Source organism: Bombina bombina, chromosome 2 (assembly GCF_027579735.1).
Source record: "Bombina bombina isolate aBomBom1 chromosome 2, aBomBom1.pri, whole genome shotgun sequence".
Classification (NCBI taxonomy): Eukaryota; Metazoa; Chordata; class Amphibia; order Anura; family Bombinatoridae; genus Bombina; species Bombina bombina.
The window spans coordinates 744,372,414-744,393,600 of record NC_069500.1 but is presented as its reverse complement, the minus strand read 5'-3'; positions in this window follow the sequence as shown (position 1 = coordinate 744,393,600).

Below are 21,187 nucleotides of genomic sequence, written 5' to 3'. Positions count from 1 at the left end.
TTAGCCACCAATCAGCAAGTACTACCCAGGTGCTGAACTAAAAATGATCTGACTCCAAAAACTTACATTCCTGCTTTTCAAATAAAGATACCAAGGGGCCTATCTATCAAGCTTCTATCTATCAATGCCCCATGTTTCTGGCAAGCCTGCAGGCTCGCTAGAAACAGCAGTTATGAAGCAGCGGTCACAAAGACATCGCCGGAAATCAACCCGATCGAGTACGTTCGGGTTGATTGACACCCCCCTGCTGGCGGCCCATTGGCCGCGAGTCTGTAAGGGGCGGCATTGAACGAGCAGCTCTTGTGAGCTGCTGGTGCAATGCTGAATACGGCGAGCGTATTGCTCGCCGTATTCAGCGAGGTCTGGCGGACCTGATCTGCACTGTCGGATCAGGTCTGCCAGACTTTCTTAAATAGGGGCCCAAGAGACTGCTGAAACATTTATAATAGGAGTAAATAGAAAGTTGCTTAAAATTGCATGCTCTATCTGAATCATGAAGGGAAAAAAATGGATTTAGTGTCCCTTTAAGTGCAACACTTTGTCCATGTCTTTTGCAGTTTGGTTCTGTTTAGTTTTGCTGTTAAGAGCATGTAACCAGTAAAAACAGCACTGTGGTTCCAAAAATCAACAGGGAGATGTTAAGGTATTTGCTAAATGTGTCTGAAAGGGTAAATAACAGTGTGCAGTTATAAACAACATAGAAACACAGCAGGGAGAGAAAAGGAGATGGTAAGGGGAGGAAAGGGGGAAATGAGAGCATTGTGATCCCGCCCCCCCCATGCTTACTAGTATCCCTAAACTGTATGGTTTAGGAACATCACTGCTGGAGATTAGTATTTCCTTTTTTAAAGCACTTATGGCCATGTTCTCCAAAAACATGCACAGTGACATTAATTATTAACAATCAGCTGTTTTATACGGTGAGATGTGAACATGCAGGCTGCATTTACATAGTTACCAATAATGAATCATTGGCAGCCATTAACTAGTAGACATGTGCGGTTCGTTTCGGATTTATTCGGAAATTCTGAAAATTCGGTAAATTCAGAGATTCGGATCAATTCGAATTTCCGAATTAAAATACTTCCGAATCTACCGAACGAATCCGAAATAGCTGCCGTATTTCCAAATAAATCCGAATTAGCTCGGTAAAATTCGGCATTTCCCAATAGGAAACAATGGGGAGTTTCGGCTAAAAAAAACCTAACACCGCAGCCCCATGGGGAAACACTAAGTCTGCACCTAACACCCTAACATGTACCCCAAATCTCTAAACACCTCTAATCTAACACTTATTAACCCCTAATCTGCCGCCCCCGCTATCGCTGACACCTGCATTATCTTATTAACCCCTAATCTGCCGACCGGATATCTCCGCCACTATAATAAATTTATTAACCCCTAAACCGACACACTCCCGCCTCGCAAACACTATAATAAATTTCATTAACCCCTAATCTGCCCCCCCCAATGTTGCCGCAATCCTAACTACAAGTATTAACCCCTAATCTGCCGACCGGACATCGCCGCCACCTACATTATAGCTATTAACCCCTAATCTGCTGTCCCTAACATTGCCGACCCCTACATTATAGTTATTAACCCCTAATCTGCCCCCCCCAACGTCGCCACAATCTAACTACAAGTATTAACCCCTAATATGCTGACCGCACACCGCCGCCACCTACATTATAGCTATTAACCCCAAATCTGCTGTCCCTAACATCGCCGACCCCTACATTATAGTTATTAACCCCTAATCTGCCCCCCCAAGTTTCCGCAATCCTAACTACAAGTATTAACCCCTAATATGCCGAGCGGACATCGCCACCACCTACATTGTAGCTATTAACCCCTAATCTGCTGTCCCTAACATCGCTGACCCCTACATTATAGTTATTAACCCCTAATCTGCCCCCCAACGTCACTGCAATCCTAACTACAAGTATTAACCCCTAATCTGCCGACCGGACATCGCCGCCACTATAATAAATGTATTAACCCCTAAACCGCCACACTCCCGCCTCGCAAACACTATAATACATTTTATTAACCCCTAATCTGCCCTCCCTAAAATCGCCGCCACCTACCTACAATTATTAACCACTAATCTCCCACCCCCAATATCGCCGCTACTATAATAAAGTTTTTAACCCCTAAACCTAAGTCTAACCCTAACCCTAACACCCCCTAAATTAAATATAATTTAAATCAAATGAAATAAATTTACTATAATTAAATAAATTAATCCTATTTAAAACTAAATACTTACCTGTAAAATAAACCCTAAGATAGCTACAATATAACTAATAGTTACATTGTAGATATTTTACGGTTTATTTTTATATTACAGGCAACTTTGTATTTATTTTAACTAGGTACAATAGCTATTAAATAGTTATTGACTATTTAATAGCTACCTAGTTAAAATAATTACAAAATTACCTGTAAAATAAATCCTGACCTAAGTTACAATTACACCTAACACTACACTATCATTAAATTAATTAAATAAATGAATCCTATTTAAAACTAAATACTTACCTGTAAAATAAACCCTAATATAGCTGCAATATAACTAATACTTACATTGTAGCTATTTTAGGATTTATATTTATTTTACAGGTAACTTTGTATTTATTTTAACTAGGTACAATAGCTATTAAATAGTTATTGACTATTTAATAGCTACCTAGTTAAAATAATTACAAAATTACCTGTAAAATAAATCCTAACCTAAGTTACAATTAAACCTAACACTACACTATCATTAAATAAATTAACTACAAGTACCTACAATTATCTACAATTAAATAAACTAAACTAAAGTACAAAAAAACAAAACACTAAATTACAAAAAAAAACACTAAATTACAAAAAATAAAAAAATATTACAAGAATTTTAAACTAATTACACCTAATCTAAGCCCCCTAATAAAATAACAAAGCCCCCCAAAATAAAAAAATGCCCTACCCTATACTAAATTACAAAAGTTAACAGCTTTATTACCTTACCAGCCCTTAAAAGGGCCTTTTGCGGGGCATGCCCCAAAGAAAACAGCTCTTTTTCCTGTAAAAAAAACCCCACAATACCACCCCCCAACATTACAACCCAGCACCCACATACCCCTACTCTAACCCAAACCCCCCTTAAATATACCTAACACTACCCCCGTGAAGATCTCCCTACCTTGAGTCGTGTTCACCCAGCCGGGCCGAAGTCTTCACCCGATGGGGCAGAAGACGACATCCAGACCGGCAATTTTAAACTAATTACAGCTAATCTAAGCCCCCTAATAAAATAACAAAGCCCCCCAAAATAAAAAATGCCCTACCCTATACTAAATTACAAAAGTTAACAGCTCTATTACCTTACCAGCCCTTAAAACTGCCTTTTGCGGGGCATGCCCCAAAGAAAACAGCTCTTTTTCCTGTAAAAAAACCCCCACAATACCACCCCCCAACATTACAACCCAGCACCCACATACCCCTATTCTAACCCAAACCCCCCTTAAATATACCTAACACTACCCCCGTGAAGATCTCCCTACCTTGAGTCGTGTTCACCCAGCCGGGCCGAAGTCTTCACCCGATGGGGCAGAAGACGACATCCAGACCGGCAATTTTAAACTAATTACAGCTAATCTAAGCCCCCTAATAAAATAACAAAGCCCCCCAAAATAAAAAATGCCCTACCCTATACTAAATTACAAAAGTTAACAGCTCTATTACCTTACCAGCCCTTAAAACTGCCTTTTGCGGGGCATGCCCCAAAGAAAACAACTCTTTTACCTGTAAAAAAAAAACAAAAAAAACCCAACATTGCCAACATTACAACCCACCACCCACATACCCCTACTCTAACCCAAACCCCCCTTAAATAAACCTAACACTACCCCCCTGAAGATCTCCCTACCTTGAGTCGTGTTCACCCAGCCGGGCCGAAGTCTTCATCCGATGGGGCAGAAGAGGACATCCAGATCGACAGAAGTCTTCATCCAAGCGGGGCAAGAAGAGGTCTTCCATCCATCAGAAAAGTACCAAAATACAAACAAACACTAAATTACCAAAAATAATAAAATATTACAAGAATTTTAAACTAATTATACCTAATCTAAGCCCCCTACTAGCTATTAATATAGCTACAATATAACTAATAGTTACATTGTAGCTATTTTAGGATTTATATTTATTTTACAGGCAACTTTGTATTTATTTTAACTAAGTACAATAGCTATTAAATAGTGATTGACTATTTAATAGCTACCTAGTTAAAATAATTACAAAATTACCTGTAAAATAAATTTTAACCTAAGTTACAATTAAACCTAACACTACACTATCATTAAATAAATTAACTACAAGTACCTACAATTAAATACAATTTAATAAACTAAACTAAAGTCCAAAAAAAACCCCACTAAATTACAAAAAATAAAACAATATTACAAGAATTTTAAACTAAGTACACCTAATCTAAGCCCCCTAATAAAATAACAAAGCCCCCCAAAATAAAAAAAAATGCCCTACCCGATACTAAATTACAAAAGATAACAGCTCTATTACCTTACCAGCCCTTAAAAGGGCTTTTTGCGGGGCATGCCCCAAAGAAAACATCTCTTTTGCCTGTGAAAAAACACAATACCCCCCCACATTACAACCCACCACCCATATACTCTTACTCTAACCCAAACCCCCCTTAAATAAACCTAACACTTCCCCCCTGAAGATCTCCCTACCTTGAGTCGTGTTCACCCAGCCGGGCCGAAATCTTCATCCAATGGGGCAGAAGAGGACATCCAGACCGGCAGAAGTCTTCATCCAATCAGCCAATCAGTCTTCATCCAATCAGCCAATCAGATTGACCTCGCATTCTATTGGCTGATCGGAACAGCCAATAGAATGCGAGGTCAATCTGATTGGCTGATTGGATCAGCCAATCGGATTGAACTTGAATCTGATTGGCTGATTGAATAAGCCAATCAGATTTTCCTACCTTAATTCTGATTGGCTGATATAATCCTATCAGCCAATCGGAATTCAAGGGACGCCATCTTTGATGACGTCACTTAAAGGTACAGTCATTTAGTCATCGGATCAAGAAAGAAGAGGATGCTCCGTGTCGGATGTATTCAGGATGCTGCCGCTCTGCTCCGGATGGATGAACATAGAAGATGCCGCCTGGATCAAGACTTCTGATGGATGGAAGACCTCTTCTTGCCCCGCTTGGATGAAGACTTCTGCTTGTCTGGATGTCCTCTTCTGCCACATCGGATGAAGACTTCGGCCCAGCTGGGTGAACACAACTCAAGGTAGGAAGATATTCAAGGGGGTAGTGTTAGGTTTATTTAAGGGGGGTTTGGATTAGAGTAGGGGTATGTGGGTGGTGGGTTGTAATGTGGGGGAGGTATTGTGGTTTTTTTACAGGCAAAAGAGCTGTTTTCTTTGGGGCATGCCCCGCAAAAGGCCCTTTTAAGGGCTGGTAAGGTAATAGAGCTGTTAACTTTTGTAATTTAGTATAGGGTAGGGCATTTTTTTATTTTGGGGGGCTTTGTTATTTTATTAGGGGGCTTAGATTCGGTGTAATTAGTTTAAAATTCTTGAAATATTTTTTTTATTTTTTGTAATTTAGTGTTTTTTTTGTACTTAAGTTTAGTTTATTTAATTGTATTCAATTGTAGGTACTTGTAGTTAATTTATTTAATGATAGTGTAGTGTTAGGTTTAATTGTAACTTAGGTTAGGATTTATTTTACAGGTAATTTTGTAATTATTTTAACTAGGTAGCTATTAAATAGTCAATATCTATTTAATAGCTATTTTACCTAGTTAAAATAAATAAAAAATTGTCGATAAAATAAATATAAATCCTCAAATTGCTACAATGTAACTATTAGTTATAATGTAGCGATATTAGGGTTTATTTTACAGGTAAGTATTTAGTTTTAAATAGGATTCATTTATTTAATTAATTTAATGATAGTGTAGTGTTAGGTGTAATTGTAACTTAGGTTAGAATTTATTTTACAGGTAAATTTGTATTTATTTTAGCTAGGTAGTTATTAAATAGTTATTAACTATTTAATAACTACTGTACCTAGTTAAAATAAATGCAAAGTTGCCTGTAAAATAAATATAAATCAAAAAATAGCTACAATGTAACTATTAGTTATATTGTAGCTATATTAATAGCTAGTAGGGGGCTTAGATTAGGTGTAATTAGTTTAAAATTATTGTAATATTTTATTATTTTTGGTAAATTAGTGTTTGTTTGTTTGTTTGTTTTTTGGTACTTTTCTGATGGATGGAAGACCTCTTCTTGCCCCGCTTGGATGAAGACATCTGCCGGTCTGGATGTCGTCTTCTGCCCCATCGGATGAAGACTTTGGCCCGGCTGAGTGAACACGACTCAAGGTAGGGAGATCTTCAGGGGGGTAGTGTTAGGTTTATTTAAGGGGGGTTTGGGTTGGAGTAGGGGTATGTGGGTGGTGGGTTGTAATGTTGGGGGTGGTGGTTTTTTTTACAGGCAAAAGAGTTGTTTTCTTTGGGGCATGCCCCGCAAAAGGCCCTTTTAAGGGCTGGTAAGGTAATAGAGCTGTTAACTTTTGTAATTTAGTATAGGGTAGGGCATTTTTTTATTTTGGGGGGCTTGTTATTTTATTAGGGGGCTTAGATTAGGTGTAATTAGTTTGAAATTGCCGGTCTGGATGTCCTCTTCTGCCCCATCGGATGAAGACTTTGGCCCGGCTGGGTGAACACGACTCAAGGTAGGGAGATCTTCAGGGGGGTAGTGTTAGGTTTATTTAAGGGGGGTTTGGGTTAGAGTAGGGGTATGTGGTTGGTGGGTTGTAATGTTGGGGGGTGGTATTGTGTGGGGTTTTTTCAGGCAAAAGAGCTATTTTCTTTGGGGCATGCCCCGCAAAAGGCCCTTTTAAGGGCTGGTAAGGTAATAGAGCTGTTTACTTTTGTAATTTAGTATAGGGTAGGCATTTTCTATTTTGGGGGGCTTTGTTATTTTATTAGGGGGCTTAGATTAGGTGTAATTAGTTTAAAATTCTTGTAATATTTTTTTATTTTTTGTAATTTAGTGTTTGTTTGTTTTTGTAATTTAGTGGGGGGGTTTTTTGTACTTTAGTTTAGTTTATTTAATTGTAGATAATTGTAGGTACTTGTAGGTAATTTATTTAATGATAGTGTAGTGTTAGGTTTAATTGTAACTTAGGTTAGGATTTATTTTACAGGTAATGTTGTAATTATTTTAACTAATTATTTTTAATAGCTATTGTACCTAGTTAAAATAAATACAAAGTTGCCTGTAAAATAAATATAAATCCTAAAATAGCTACAATGTAACTATTAGTTATATTGTAGCTATATTAGGGTTTATTTTACAGGGAAGTATTTAATTTTAAATAGGATTCATTTATTTAATTATTTTAATGATAGTGTAGTGTTAAGTGTAATTGTAACTTAGGTTACGATTTATTTTACAGGTAAATTTGTATTTATTTTAGCTAGGTAGTTATTAAATATTTATTAACTTTTTAATAACTATTGTACCTAGTTAAAATAAATACAAAGTTGCCTGTAAAATAAATATAAATCCTAAAATAGCTACAATGTAACTATTAGTTATATTGTAGCTATATTAGGGTTTATTTTACAGGGAAGTATTTAATTTTAAATAGGATTCATTTATTTAATTATTTTAATGATAGTGTAGTGTTAAGTGTAATTGTAACTTAGGTTACGATTTATTTTACAGGTAAATTTGTATTTATTTTAGCTAGGTAGTTATTAAATATTTATTAACTTTTTAATAACTATTGTACCTAGTTAAAATAAATACAAAGTTGCCTGTAAAATAAATATAAATCCTAAAATAGCTACAATGTAACTATTAGTTATATTGTAGCTATATTAGGGTTTATTTTACAGGTAAGTATTTAGTTTTAAATATGATTCATTTATTTAATTATAGTAAATTTATTTCGCTTTATTTAAATTATATTTAAGTTAGGGGGGTGTTAGGGTTAGGGTTAGACTTAGGTTTAGGGGTTAATAACTTTATTATAGTAGCGGCGACGTTGGGGACGGGAGATTAGGGGTTAATAATTGTAGGTAGGTGGCGGCGATGTAAGGGAGGGCAGATTAGGGGTTAATAAAATTTATTATAGTGTTTGCGAGGTGGGAGTGCGGCGGTTTAGGGGTTAATACATTTATTATAGTGGCGGTGATGTCCGGTCGGCACTCGGCAGATAGGGGGTTAATACTTGTAGTTAGGTTGCGGCGACGTTGGGGGGGCAGATTAGGGGTTAATAACTATAATGTAGGGGTCGTGACGTTAGGGACAGCAGATTAGGGGTTAATAGCTATAATGTAGGTGGCGGCGATGTCCAGTCAGCAGATTAGGGGTTAATACTTGTAGTTAGATTGCGGGGACGTTGGGGGGGGCAGATTAGGGGTTAATAACTATAATTTAGGGGTCAGCGATGTTAGGGACAGCAGATTGGGGGTTAATAGCTATAATGTAGGTGGCGGCGGTGTCCGGTCGGCAGATTAGGGGTTAATACTTGTAGTTAGGATTGCGGCGACTTTGGGGGGCGCAGATTAGGGGTTAATAACTATAATGTAGTGGTCGGCGATGTTAGGGACAGCAGATTAGGGGTTAATAGCTATAATGTAGGTGGCGGCGGTGTCCGGTCGGCAGATTAGGGGTTAAATAATTTTATTATAGGGTTTGCAATATGGGGGGGCCTTGGTTTAGTGGTTCATAGGTAGTTTATGGGTGTTAGTGTACTAAATGGGTGTTAGCGTACTAAAACATACCGAATTTTGGAAACAAATCGAACCAAATAGAACCGAATTCAGCCGAATTGATTTGAATCCGAATAAATCCGAAACGAATTTATTCAAATCCGAATAAATTCGAAACAAATTCATTCAAATTTTGCCGAATTCGTTTCGATGCGATCCGAAATTCGAAAAGTCCGAATCGATCCGAACCGAAAATGAACCAAATTTTTTAGCCCATGTCTATTAACCCCTTAAGGACACGGCCATTTTTCAATTTCTTTCCCTGAAGGACCAGGGCTATTTTTAAATTTCTGCGGTGTTTGTGTTTAGCTGTAATTTTCCTCTTACTCATTTACTGTACCCATACATATTATATACCGTTTTTCTCGCCATTAAATGGACTTTCTAAAGATACCATTATTTTCATCATATCTTATCATTTACTTTAAAAAAAATTATAAAATATTAGGAAAAAATGGAAAAAAACACACTTTTTCTAACTTTGACCCCCACAATCTGTTACACATCTACAACCACCAAAAAACACCCATGCTAAATAGTTTCTAAATTTTGTCCTGAGTTTAGAAATACCCAATGTTTACATGTTCTTTGTTTTTTTTGCAAGTTATAGGGCCATAAATACAAGTAGCACTTTGCTATTTCCAAACCATTTTTTTTTCAAAATTAGCGCTAGTTACATTGGGACACTGATATCTGTCAGGAATCCCTGATTAACCCTTGACATGTATATATTTTTTTTTAGAAGACATCCCAAAGTATTGATCTAGGTCCATTTTGGTATATTTCATGCCACCATTTCACCACCAAATGCAATCAAATAAAAAAAATTGTTCACTTTTTCCCAAATATTTTCACAAACTTTAGGTTTCTCACTGAAATTATTTACAAACAACTTGTGCAATTATGGCATAAATGGTTGTAAATGCTTCTCTGGGATCCCCTTTGTTCAAAAATAGCAGAAATATAGGACTTTGGCGTTGCTTTTTGGTAATTAGAAGGCCGCTAAATGCCACTGCGCATCACACGTGTATTATGCCCAGCAGTGAAGGGGTTAATTAGGGAGCATGTAGGGAGCATCTAGGGTTAATTTTAGCTTTAGTGTAGTGTAGTAGACAACCCCAAGTATTGATCTAGGCCCATCTTGGTATATTTCATGCTACCATTTCACCGCTAAATGCGATCAAATTAAAAAAAACGTAAAATTTTTCACAATTTTAGGTTTCTCACTGAAATTATTTACAAACAACTTTTGCAAGTATGGCATAAATGATTGTAAATGCTTCTCTGGGATCCCCTTTGTTCAAAAATAGCAGACATATATGGCTTTGGCGTTGCTTTTTGGTAATTATAAGGCCGCTAAATGCCGCTGCGCACCACACGTGTATTATGCCCAGCAGTGCAGGGGTTAATTAGGTCATTTGTAGGGAGCTTGCAGGGTTAATTTTAGCTTTAGCGTAGAGATCAGCCTCCCACCTGACACATCACACCCCAGGATCCCTCCCAAATAGCTCTCTTCCCTCCCCCATCCCACAATTGTCCCCGCCATCTTAAGTACTGGCAGAAAGTCTGCCAGTACTAAAATAAAAGGTATATTTAAAATTTAAAAAAAATTTGTAAAGCATATTTACATATGCAGCTGTGTAGGATCCCCCCTTAGCCCCCAACCTCCCTGATCCCCCCCCCCAACAGCTCTCTAACCCTCCACCTCTACCTTACTGGGAGCCATCTTGGGTACTGGCAGCTGTCTGCCAGTACCCTGTTTGCAAATACAAATGTTTTTTTTTTTGTTTTTTTTTTTAAAAAATCAATTTTTTCTGTAGTGTAGCTTCCCCCCCCACAGACAAATCCCCCACCCACTCCCAGATCCCTTAGATTTATTTTTGTTGGGGATTGTATCCCCCCTTACTGCCAGTTTTATATAATTAATTTGCTGTAGTGTAGCGGTTCCCACCCGCTCCCTCCCCGTGCACGCGCCCACCCACTGGCCCCCGTGCACGCGCGCGCTCCCGTGCGCGCGCCCAACAACCCCGCCCCCGATCCCGCCCCCCTCTCTCTTCAATTTGTCACCGATGGCCGCCCACCCGCCTCCCACGGTCAGCTCCCACCCACCAACGATTGCGGCCATCGATGCCGGTGCAGAGAGGGCCACAGAGTGGCTCTCTCTGCATCGGATGGGGGAAAAAGGTTATTGCAGGATGCCTCGATATCGAGGCATCACTGCAATAACCGTAAAGCGGCTGGAAGCGATCAGGATCGATTCCAGCCGCTTTAATCCCCAAAGTCGTACAGGGTACGTCGCTGGTCTTTAAAGACCAGGTTGTGTGCGACGTACCCTGTACGACTCGTGTCGTTAAGGGGTTAACTAGTTTACAAGAGGAGCACTTTTAATAGCACACAGCTCACTATCCGTATTGTTATCTGTAACATAAAGTAGAGATATCGGGGGGGGGTGTATTTGTATGTGTGTAGCTATATCTATCTATCTATCTATCTATCTATCTATCTATCTATCTATATATCTATCTATATTATATATATATATATATATATATATATATACCTTCACCATTTTGCTAGACAAATTGTTCTGTCTCAAATGTTTAAAGGTAAGAGTAAAAAACTCTTTTGGATGTTAATATTATTGTTGAACATGACACTTTAGTGACAGAAAACTATAGGAAGACAACAGCCACTAACAGTATACTCGAAGCACATAGTCATCACCCAACACACTTAAAAAGAGGTATTCCAAAAGACCAATTTCTCCACTTGCGCAGGAATTGCTAATCAAAGACTAAATATGATTGTCAGGTTAGGTGAAGTCCCGAATCAGACCCGAATGCTAGAATGATTATTAACAACACACTAGCAGACTGAGTATAAACCAGGACCTGACCCCACGACAGCCTCTCTGGAAAAGAATAATACAAGGTGAGATGTTACTCACGTTTTCCAAGTAATACCACAAAGATGCTTGATTGAAGATAAGGGGTCAGGATTAAACGTAGTCAGACAAGCAAGGATTTGGCAACGTAAAATCCAGCAACAAGGTAGATTCAGATTAGAGAGGGATTATCTGAGACATGGTAAAGTAAGCAAAGTTCGTTAACAGAATATCAGGCAATAACATATACTCAGGGTTCACAGTATCAAAGTGACTCAAGCACCAGTGGTATCGATTAGGTGTGCAAAGCTAGAGGAGCCACTGCTAAAAGACTCCCATATAACAAGTGTGAAAGAAATCCAGCAGCACAAGAATGGTTATATTTCAAATTTATTTGGTACCTGGAGGTAAAAAAATTACGTTTCGGCCTCAGTAACCCTTAATCATATGACCCTCATGCAGTATACAACTTCCTTAAATACCCAACACCACAGGTGTGGTCATTGAAAATATCATCTAGCTTATACCTGCAACAATTCTCTAATATTATCACCACCTAGTGGTGTATAACAATTAATACATCAAACAAAAAACTTTTTCTAAAAGTCTAACAGTGCTACATACTCGTATTTCAACTGCATATTACATTTCATATAAAAATTTCAGAACAATACACAATTTAGTATTTACAAAGATAGTAGTGAGGGATAATTCTTCATCCTGATCCTTCATATCTAAAAAAGGGAATTATTGTAGAATCTGCAAAATCACAAAAAGATATTAAAATCAATTTCACGGCTCTATCTTTTTGGATACAGACAATCTAGCCTATAAATCCACATAGACTCTCTCTTTTTTAAGATCAGTTCTCTATCCCCACCTCTTCGTGGGACAGAGACATGATCTATAATTTGGAATTTCAACTGTGCAATTGAGTGGCCAAAAGCCAGAAAATGATTGGAGACAGGGGCATTAAAATCTTTACATCTAATGTTAGACTTATGCTGTATGATTCTATCCCTCACCCTTTGGGTGGTCTCTCCAATATAAATCCACCCACATGGGCATTTAATCAAATAGATTGCATAGTCAGTGTTGCAAGTATAGAAGCCATTAATTTTATATACTTTACCAGTTAAGGGATGTGTAAAGTTACGGCCCTTAGCCATGTTATTGCAATTAGCACACCCTAAGCAGGGATAACAACCCAAGCCTTTTCCAGAGATATAACTTTGTTTCAACTTCTTACTCCCTATATCTGCTCTTACAAGTTTATCTTTAATGCTGGTACCTTTTCTATATGCTGGCATTGGTCCATTAGCAAAAAGCTTATTATCTGGATGACAGTCTCTTAACAAAAACCAGTATTTATTGACAATTCTTTGTATTTTGTAACTTTGATTACTATATTCTGAGACAAAGATAATTCTATCTTCTCTATTGTCCCCTTTCTTTTTATTACCACTGGTCAATGTATCTTGCTTAGCTCTCTTTATTTCATTATTTATAAGGTCAACCGGATAGCCCCTATCTCTAAATTTCTCTCCCATCTCTTCAAATCTAGTTTCAATGAGCTGTTCATCTGATACATTACTTTTCATTCTAGTCATCTGACTTCTAGGTAAAGATTTAATTATAGAGAGTGGGTGCGCACTTGTATAGTATAAAATACTGTTCTTATCTGTAGTCTTCCTGTATAGGGCTGTTTTAAGGCCACCACCTTCTTTATACACCAAAGTATCTAAAAAAAGGAGAGATTGCTCATCCCAAGTAAGGGTAAACTTAATACATCTTGTGGCTCTATTCAAATCCTCCACAAACTCCAATAGGGATGCAATGTCGCCCCACCATATTCCAAAGATATCGTCTATATACCGCCACCAGGTGGCGCCATATAGAAGAAACATCTTATTTTGATAGACAAACTTCTCCTCAAATGTTGACATAAATACATTTGCATAGGTAGGGGCGACATTGGATCCCATAGCAGTACACTTAACTTGCATAGAAAAATTGTCCTCAAAAAGAAAGTAGTTGCAATACAAGATTATACTCAACAGGTTCAGCAGAAAATCTTGCTGTTGGACAGCATATATACCACTTGTTGCCAGAACATTTCTTACAGCGCCCAATCTGCCTTCATGTTCAATAGAGGTATATAGACTGACCACATCAAGACTATACAATATACATCTATCTGGTATGAGGTTCTGTATTTTGAATAGAAAATCTCCAGTATCTTTTATGTAAGAAGTGGATTTTATCCAAATATATAGATACATTGGAAAAGATAGACTCTGTGTTGGCCACTATAGGCCTCCCTGGTGGCTTATCTAGTTTTTTATGCACTTTGGGTAAAGTATAAAAAAACGGGTATTATCCCATTTTCTACAAACAAAAACTTTTTAGTTTCATTATCAATTAACCCATTGTTAATAGCATTTTCCAAACAACCAATTATTTCTCTCTGCAGTGCCCATGTTGGATTATGGTTCAATAGCTGATATACTTCTGTATTGCATAATTGTGATCTTATTTCATCTATATAATAGCCTTTATTGAGTACCACTAACGCACCACCCTTATCAGCCTGCTTATACTGTAGATTGTATCTTTTTTATCTTTCAATGTTATCAAGGCCTCTCTCTCTGCTTTTGCAAGATTGTTTCTATTAATTGACTTAGTGTGTGTCACCTTTTTATTATAGACATTATCTCTTACGGCTAGATTTAGAGTTGGGCGGTAGCCGTCAAAACCAGCGTTAGAGGCTCCTAACGCTGGTTTTTACCGCCCTCTGGTATTTGGAGCCAGTCAGGAAAGGGTCTAACGCTCACTTTGCAGCCGTAACTTTTCCATACCGCAGATCCCCCTACGCCATTTGCGTATCCTATCTTTTCAATGGGATCTTTCTAACGCCGGTATTTAGAGTCGTGGCTGAAGTGAGCGTTAGAAATCTAACGACAAAACTCCAGCCGCAAAAAAAAGTCAGTAGTTAAGAGCTTTCTGGGCTAACGCCGGTTTATAAAGCTCTTAACTACTGTGCTCTAAAGTACACTAACACCCATAAACTACCTATGTACCCCTAAACCGAGGTCCCCCCACATCGCCGCCACTCTATAAAAATGTTTTAACCCCTAATCTGCCGCTCCGTACACCGCCGCCAGTTACATTATACCTATGTACCCCTAATCTGCTGCCCCTAACACTGCCGACACCTATATTATATTTATTAACCCCTAATCTGCCCCCCACAACATTGCCTCCACCTAACTACAATAATTAACCCCTAATCTGCCGACCGGATCTCACCGCTACTATAATAAATGTATTAACCCCTAAAGCTAAGTCTAACTCTAACCCTAACACCCCCCTAACTTAAATATAATTTAAATCTAAATAAATTAACTATTATTAAATAAATTATTCCTATTTAAAGCTAAATACTTACCTGTAAAATAAACCCTAATATAGCTACAATATAAATTATAATTATATTGTAGCTATTTTAGGATTAATATTTATTTTACAGGCAACTTTTTAATTATATTAACCAGGTACAATAGCTATTAAATAGATAATAACTATTTAATAGTTACCTAGTTAAAATAATTACAAAATTACCTGTAAAATAAATCCTAACCTAAGTTACAATTAAACCTAACACTACACTATCAATAAATTAATTAAATACAATACCTACAAATAAATACAATGAAATAAACTAACTAAAGTACAAAAAATAAAAAAGAACTAAGTTACAAAAATAAAAAAATATTTACAAACATTAGAAAAATATTACAACAATTTTAAACTAATTACACCTACTCTAAGCCCCCTAATAAAATAACAAAGACCCCCAAAATAAAAAAATGCCCTACCCTATTCTAAAATTAAAATAGAAAAGCTCTTTTACCTTACCAGTCCTGAAAAGGGCCCTTTGCGGGGCATGCCCCAAATAATTCAGCTCTTTTGCATGTAAAAAAAAACATACAATACCCCCCCCAACATTACAACCCACCACCCACATACCCCTAATCTAACCCAAACCCCCCTTAAATAAACCTAACACTAAGCCCCTGAAGATCTGCCTATCTTGTCTTCACCTCACCGGGTTCAGCAATCGGTCCAGAAGAGGGTCTGAAGTCTTGATCCAAGCGGCGGCTGAAGAACTCCATCATCGGGCTGAAGTCGGAAGTCCATCATCGGGATGAAGTCTTCTATCAAGCGGCATCTTCAATCTTCTTTCTTCCGGAGCCAAGCGGAGCCATCTTCTTCCCAGCCAACGCGGATCCATCCTCTTCAACCGCCGCCTACTCGCCGAATGACGGTTCCTTTAAATGACGTCATCCAAGATGGCGTCCTTCGAATTCCGATTGGTTGATAGGATTCTATCAGCCAATCGGAATTAAGGTAGGAATATTCTGTTTGGCTGATGGAATGCGAGCTCAATCTAATTGGCTGATTGGATCAGCCAATCGGATTGAACTTGAATCTGATTGGCTGATTCCATCAGCCAATCAGAATATTCCTACCTTAATTCCGATTGGCTGATAGAATCCTATCAGCCAATCTGAATTCGAGGGACGCCATCTTGGATGACATAATTTAAAGGAACCGTCATTCGGCGAGTAGGCGGCGGTTGAAGAGGATGGATCCGTGTCGGCTGGGAAGAAGATGGCTCCGGAAGAAAGAAGATTGAAGATGCCGTTGATAGAAGACTTCAGCCGGATCATGGACCTCTTCAGCTCCCGCTTGGATGAAGACTTCATCCGGATCATGGACATCTTCAGCCCCCCGCTTGGGCTTGGATCAAGACATTGGAGTCACAACGGATCCTTGTGTGCAAATCTGGAGGAGCCACTGTTAAAAGACTCCCATATAACAAGTGCAAAAGAAATCCAGCAGCACAGCATTATTTATTTGGTACCTGGAGGTAAAAAAAGGACGTTTCGGGCTCAGTAGCCCTTAATCATATGACCCTCATGCAGTATACAACTTCCTTAAATACCCAACACCACAGGTGTGGTCATTGACAAAATCATCTAGCTTATAACTGCAACAATTCTCTAATATTATCGCCACCTAGTGGTGTATAACAATTAATACATCAAACAAAAAACTTTTTATAAAAGTCTAACAGTGTTACATACTCATATTTCAATTGCATATTACATTTCATATCAAAATTTCAGAACAATACACAATTTAGTATTTACAAAAATAGTAGTGAGGGATAATTCTTCATCCTCATCCTTCTACGAGTATGTAACACTGTTAGACTTTTATAAAAAGTGCATAAAAAACTAGATTAGCCAACAGGGAGGCCTATAGTGGCCAGCAAAGAGTCTATCTTTTCCAATATATCTATATATTTGGATAAAATCCTAAGGGGATTTGTTGAACAATCCACTTCTTACATAAAAGATACTGGAGATTTTCTATACAAGATACAGAACCTTATGGCACCAGATAGATGTATATTGTATAGTCTTGATGTGGTCAGTCTATATACCTCTATTGAACATGAAGGCGGATTGGGCGCTGTAAGAAATGTTCTGGCAACAAGTGGTATATATACTGTCCAACAGCAAGATTTTCTGCTGAACCTGTTGAGTATAATCTTGTATTGCAACTACTTTCTTTTTGAGGACAATTTTTATATGCAAGTTAAGGGTACTGCAATGGGATCCAATGTTGCCCCTACCTATGCAAATTTATTTATGTCAACATTTGAGGAGAAGTTTGTCTATCAAAATAAGATGTTTCTTCTATATGGCGCCACCTGGTGGCGGTATATAGACAATATCTTTGGAATATGGTGGGGCGACATTGGATCCCTATTGGAGTTTGTGGAGGATTTGAATAGAGCCACAAGATGTATTAAAGGGACAGTATACTGTAAAATAGTTTTTCCCTTAATGTGTTTACAATTGCTTTTTTTTACCAACTGCAGAGTAAAAAATGTATGAAAATTTGATTTTTAAGGCTTATTTGTGTATATTAAAGCTCTGATTTTGTGTTTTGAAGCCACAACCTAATAAAATGGGTTGAGCTTGTAGTTTTAATCAGATCTCATTACTGTATCACATTGTGTACATATACCTGCTGCTTTATCTTATATCTGTCCTTAAAACAATCACCAGTACTTTGAGAGAACAATGGAAAATCAACATTGTATTACCTTATCTCTGTTATATCCGACTGGGAGTGTAATTTCTTCTGCTGGCTGTGTTTACAAAGCTTATCTATAGCTGGTACGCGCGGCCACAAACTTTCAGAATAGGTGGGGATACCACATGCTAAATTAACGATTTCAAATGCCAATATAAGGGTAAAGAAGCTACTTGTAAACAATTTAATACACTCCAGCAGGTAAAGTGGATCATTGGGAACAAATTAAAGGGGAGAAAATTTTTGAGTAAACTGTCCCTTTAAGTTTACCCTTACTTGGGATGAGCAATCTATCAATTTTTTAGATACTTTGGTGTATAAAGAAGGTGGTGGCCTTAAAACAGACCTATACAGGAAGACTACAGATAAGAACAGTCTTTTATACTATACAAGTGCGCACCCACTCTCTCTAATTAAATCTTTACCTAGAAGTCAGATAACTAGAGGGAAAAGAATTGTATCAGATGAACAGCTTATTGAAACTAGATTGGAAGAGATGGGAGAGAAATTTAGAGATAGGGGCTATCCGGTTGACCTTATAAATAATGAAATAAAGAGAGCTAAGCAAGAAACATTGACCAGTGGTAATAAAAAGAAAGTGGACAATAGAGAAGATAGAATTATCTTTGTCTCAGAATATAGTAATCAAAGTTACAAAATACAAAGAATTGTCAATAAATACTGGTTTTTGTTAAGAGACTGTCATCCAGATAATAAGGTTTTTGCTAATGGACCAATGCCAGCATATAGAAAAGGTACCAGCATTAAAGATAAACTTGTAAGAGCAGATATAGGGAGTAAGAAGTTGAAACAAAGTTATATCTCTGGAAAAGGCTTGGGTTGTTATCCCTGCTTAGGGTGTGTTAATTGCAATAACATGGCTAAGGGCCATAACTTTACACATCCCTTAACTGGTAAAGTATATAAAATGAATGGCTTCTATACTTGTAACACCGATTATGCAATCTATTTGATTAAATGCCCATGTGGGTGGATTTATATTGGAGAGACCACCCAAAGGGTGAGGGATAGAATCATACAGCATAAGTCTAACATTAGATGTAAAGATTTTAATACCCCTGTCTCCAATCATTTTCTGACTTTTGGCCACTCAATTGCACATTTGAAATTCCAAATTATAGATCATGTCTCTTTCCCACGAAGAGGTGGGGATAGAGAACTGATCTTAAAAAAGAGAGAGTCTATGTGGATTTATTGGCTAGATTGTCTGTATCCAAAAGGAATGAACCGTGAAATTGATTTTAATATCTTTTTGTGATTTTGCAGATTCTACAATAATTCCCTTTTTTAGATATGAAGGATCAGGATGAAGAATTATCCCTCACTACTATCTTTGTAAATACTAAATTGTCTATTGTTCTGAAATTTTTATATGAAATGTAATATGCAGTTGAAATACGAGTATGTAACACTGTTAGACTTTTATAAAAAGTTTTTTGTTTGATGTATTAACTGTTATACACCACTAGGTGGCGAAAATATTAGAGAATTGTTGCAGGTATAAGCTAGATGATATTTTCAATGACCACACCTGTGGTGTTCGGTATTTAAAGAAGTTGTATACTCAGGGTTTAAAGGGTTAAACAGAGACATGGTCATTGGTCAAGCAAGCAAAGGCCTAGATTTAGAGTTTGGCGGCAGCCGTCAAAACCAGCGTTAGAGGCTCCTAACGCTGGTTTTAGGCTACCGCCGGTATTTGGAGTAAGTCAGGAAAGGGTCTAACGCTCACTTTTCAGCCGCGACTTTTCCATACCGCAGATCCCCTTACGTAAATTGCGTATCCTATCTTTTCAATGGGATCTTTCTAACTACAGTATTTAGAGTCGTGTCTGAAGTGAGCGTTAGAAATCTAACGACAAAACTCCAGCCGTAGAAAAAGGTCAGTAGTTAAGAGCTTTCTGGGCTTACGCCGGTTCATAAAGCTCTTAACTACTGTGCTCTAAAGTACACTAACACCCATAAACTACTTATGTACCCCTAAACCGAGGTCCCCCCACATCGCCGCCACTCGATTAAATTTTTTTAACCCCTAATCTGCCGACCGCCACCTACGTTATACTTATGTACCCCTAATCTGCTGCCCCTAACACCGCCGACCCCTATATTATATTTATTAACCCCTAACCTGCCCCCCACAACGTCGCCGCCAGCTACCTACAATAATTAACCCCTAATCTGCCGACCGCCACCTACGTTATACTTATGTACCCCTAATCTGCTGCCCCTAACACCGCCGACCCCTATATTATATTTATTAACCCCTAATCTGCCCCCCTCAACGTCGCCTCCACCTGCCTACACTTATTAACCCCTAATCTGCCGAGCGGACCGCACCGCTACTATAATAAAGTTATTAACCCCTAATCCGCCTCACTCCCGCCTCAATAACCCTATAATAAATAGTATTAACCCCTAATCTGCCCTCCCTAACGTCGCCGACACGTAACTTCAATTATTAACCCCTAATCTGCCGACCGAATCTCGCCGCTACTGTAATAAATGGATTAACCCCTAAAGCTAAGTCTAACCCTAACCCTAAATTAAATATAATTTAAATCTAACAAAATAAATTAACTCTTATTAAATAAATTATTCCTATTTAAAGCTAAATACTTACCTATAAAATAAACCCTAATATAGCTACAATATAAATTATAATTATATTATAGCTATTTTAGGATTTATATTTATTTTACAGGTAACTTTGTATTTATTTAACCAGGTACAATAGCTATTAAATAGTTAAGAACTATTAGGATTCTATCAGCCAATCAGAATTAAGATAGGAAAATTCTGATTAGCTGATGGAATCAGCCAATCAGAATCAAGTTCAATCCGATTGGCTGATTCAATCAGCCAATCAGATTGAGCTCGCATTCTATTGGCTGATCGGAACAGCCAATAGAATGCAAGCTCAATCTGATTGGCTGATCGGATCAGCCAATCAGATTGAACTTGATTCTGATTGGCTGATTCCATCAGCCAATCAGAATTTTCCTACCATAATTCCGATTGGCTGATAGAATCCTATCAGCCAATCGGAATTCGAGGGATGCCATCTTGGATGACATCCCTTAAAGGAACCGTCATTCGTCGGGAAGTCGTCAGAGAAGAAGGATGGATCCGCGATGGAGGTCTTCAAGATGGAGCCGGTCCTCATCGGATGAAGATAGAAGATGCCGCTTGGAAGAAGATGGTTGCCGGTCCGGATCTACTCTTCTTCCCGGATAGGATGAAGACTTTGGACCCTCTTCTGGACTTCTTCAGCCATCGGATGATGGATGTCTAGCCCCCG